Raw genomic sequence first — 3,249 nt, 5'->3', positions numbered from 1 at the left:
AAATTTTTTTTTTTTAGGTTGAAATTTTTTATTTAAATAAAAACATACTACAAAGGTACAAAAAGGCCCAAAAATTGCAACATTACAAAAATAGAAAGTACCCCATCCGTTATTTACATCCTTTCAAAATACCAAATGTACACACATTTACAAGATTCCCAGGCTTTACACATCAAATGTACAAAAAGAACTTTGTATGGACTTCTCCTGGTAGGTTCATGCCATGTGTCTGAGCAACATGTGTGAGTGATTCACGGACATTACGTTATCGGGGCATGAGCCCCACTCAACCACGGCCATAATTTCCTCCACCGACTGGGCGGCATCCTCCCTTTTTCCTCGCGGCTCAACCAAAAAATCTTCTCTAGGACAAATTTGACTGAGCCGGCCATGTCAGCCACCTTTCGTGTCTCTATCTCTCTGTGGTGCTGGAGGGACAGCGCCAACAGAACGTACAGATTTATCAGCCTAATTGTGGACCACGGCACAGTCCAGTATGTCTTGGGAGCTGTGGTCTCTCTCCACCGCCGCTTCCTGGGCACACTTCTCCTGGGTCCCTTACCCCAATATTAGGGCTAGAGATGTGCAACAAAGCAGGGCTGGGGTTAAAAAATGAGGTGTCCTGGCATGGTTTTGATGGTTGGAATCCATTTGGAATGAAAAATGGTGATGAGCTGTGCAGAAAAACCAACTCAAGGAAAGATTTTTCAAAATAGAACTCTTTTAAATGCAAGTTTACCCTTATATGAGGGTTATGGGGGTGCACCAGGGTAGGGTTAGGGTTAGAAAAACAGGTGTCCAGGTATGGTTTTGACGGTTGGAATGTGTTTGGAATGGAAAAACGTGATGAGCTAGGCAGAAAAAGCAACTCAAGGAAGGCTTTTTCAAAAAAGACAACTTTCAAATGTAAGTTTACCCCCATATTGGGGTTACGGGTGTGCACCAGGGTAGAGTTAGGGTTAGAGAAACGGGGTGTCCTGGCATGGTTTTGAAGGTTGCAATGCGATTGGAACGAAAAATGCTGATGAGCTGTGCAGAAAAAGGTACTCAAGGAAGACTTTTTCAAAATCGGCCACTTTTCCATGGAACTTGACCCCTATAGTAGGTTTCGGGAGTACCCCAGGGTAGGGTTAGGGTTAGAGAAATGGGGTTTCCTGGCGTGGTTTTGATGGTTGGAACGTGTTAAGCCTGGGCAGAGATGAGGAGCTGTGCAGAAAAAGCTACTCAAGGAGGGCTTTTTCAAAGTAGCCCTCTCTTCCATGGAACTTGACTCCTATAGTAGGGTTAGAGGTGAGCCCCAGGGTAGGGTTAGGGTTAGAAAAACGAGGTGTCCTGGCCTGGTTCTGATGGTTGGAATGTGTTTAGCATGGGCAGAGATGATGAGCTGTGCAGAAAAAGCTACTCAAGGAGGGCTTTTTCAAAACAGCCCTCTTTTCCATGAAACTTGACACCTATATTAGGGTTTTCGGAGTGCCTCAGGGTAGGGTTAGGGTTAGAAGAACGAGGTGTCCTGGCATGGTTCTGATGGTTGGAACGTGTTTACCATGGGCAGAAATAATGAGCTGTGCCGAAAAAGGTACTCACCGAGGACTTTTTCAAATTCGCCCTCTCTTCCATAGAACTTGACCCCTATAGTAGTGTTAGAGGAATGCACCAGGGTAGGCTTAGGGTTAGAGAAACGAGGTGTCCTGGCACGGTTCTGATGGTTGGAACGTGTTTAGCATGGGCAGAGATGATGAGCTGTACAGAAAAAGCTACTCAAGGAGGGCTTTTTCAAAATCGCCCTCTCTTCCATTGAACTTGACCCCTATATTAGAGTTAGGGGAGTGCCCCAGGGTAGGGTTAGGGTTAGAGAAACGAGGTGTCCTGGCATGGTTCTGATGGTTGTAACGTGTTTAGCAGGGGCAGAGAAGATGAGCTGTGCAGAAAAAGCTACTCAAGGAGGTCTTTTTCAAAGTCGGCCTATCTTCCATGGAACTTGACCCCTATATTAGGGTTAGGAGAATGCACCAGGGAAGGGTTAGGGTTAGAGAAACAAGGTGTCCTGGCACATTTTTGATGGTTGGAACGTGTTTAGCATGCGCAGAGATGATGAGCTGTGCAGAAAAAGCTACTCAAGGAGGGCTTTTTCAAAATCGCCCTCTTTTCCCTGGAACATGACCCCTATCTTAGGGTTAGGGGAGTGCCCCAGGGTAGGGTTAGGGTTAGAGAAACGAAGTGTCCTGGCATGGTTCTGATGGTTGGAACGTGTTTAGCATGGGCAGAGATGATGAGCTGTGAAGAAAAAGCTACTCAAGGAGCGCTTTTTTAAAATCGCCCTCTTTTCCCTGGAATATCACCCCTATATAAAGATAAGGGGAATGCACCGGGGTAGGGTTAGGGTTAGAGAAACGAGGTGTCCTGGCATGTTTCGGATGGTTGGAATGTGTTTAGCATGGGCAGAGATGATGAGCTGTGCAGGAAAAGCTACTCAAGGAGGGCTTTTTCAAAACAGCCCTATTTTCCATGGAATTTGACCCATATATTAGGGTTTTCGGAGTGCCTCAGGGTAGGGCTAGGGTTAGAAGAACAAGGTGTCCTGGCATGGTTCTGATGGTTGGAACGTGTTTAGCATGGGCAGAGATGATGAGCTGTGATGAAAAAGGTACTCACCGAGGGCTTTTTCAAATTCGCCCTCTCTTCCACAGAAGTTGACCCCTATATTTGGGTTAGGGGAGTGCCCCAGGGTAGGGTATGGGTTAGAGCAATGAGGTGCCCTGGCTTAGTTCTGCTAGTTAGAATGTGTTTAGCATGGGCAGAGATGATGAGCTGTGCAGAAAATCTACTCAAGGAGGGATTTTTGAAAATCGCTCTCTTTTCCATGGAACTTGAGCCATATATTAGGGTTAGGGGAGTGCCCCAGGGTAGGGTTAGGGTTAGAGAAACGAGGTGTCCTGGCATGGTTCTGATGGTTGGAATGTGTTTAGAATGGGCAGAGATGATGAGCTGTGCAGAAAAAGCTACTCAAGGAGGGCTTTTTCAAAATCGCCCTCTTTTCCATGGAAGTTGACCCCTATATTAGGGTTAGGAGAATGCACAAGGGAAGGGTTAGGGTTAGAGAAACAAGGTGTCCAGGAATATTTTTGATGGTTGCAACGTGTTTGGCATGGGCAGAGATGATGAGCAGTGCAGAAGAAGGTACTGAACGACGGCTTTTTCAAATTCGCCCTCTCTTCCATGGAAGTTGCCCCTATATTAGGGTTAGGGGAA

The 3,249-nt window shown here is 46.3% G+C and overlaps 1 protein-coding gene across 1 annotated transcript in view; it reads right to left on the bottom strand.

Moving 5' to 3' along the window:
• MIB2 (MIB E3 ubiquitin protein ligase 2) overlaps window positions 1-3,249 on the bottom strand; it is a 58,149-nt gene that overhangs the window by 8,348 nt on the left and 46,552 nt on the right. The gene's annotated exons all lie outside the window — the stretch shown is intronic.

Source organism: Varanus komodoensis, unplaced genomic scaffold (genome assembly GCF_004798865.1).
Source record: "Varanus komodoensis strain SLA01 unplaced genomic scaffold, ASM479886v1 scaffold48, whole genome shotgun sequence".
NCBI lineage: Eukaryota > Metazoa > Chordata > Lepidosauria > Squamata > Varanidae > Varanus > Varanus komodoensis.
This window is presented reverse-complemented; position numbering and strand designations above follow the sequence as displayed.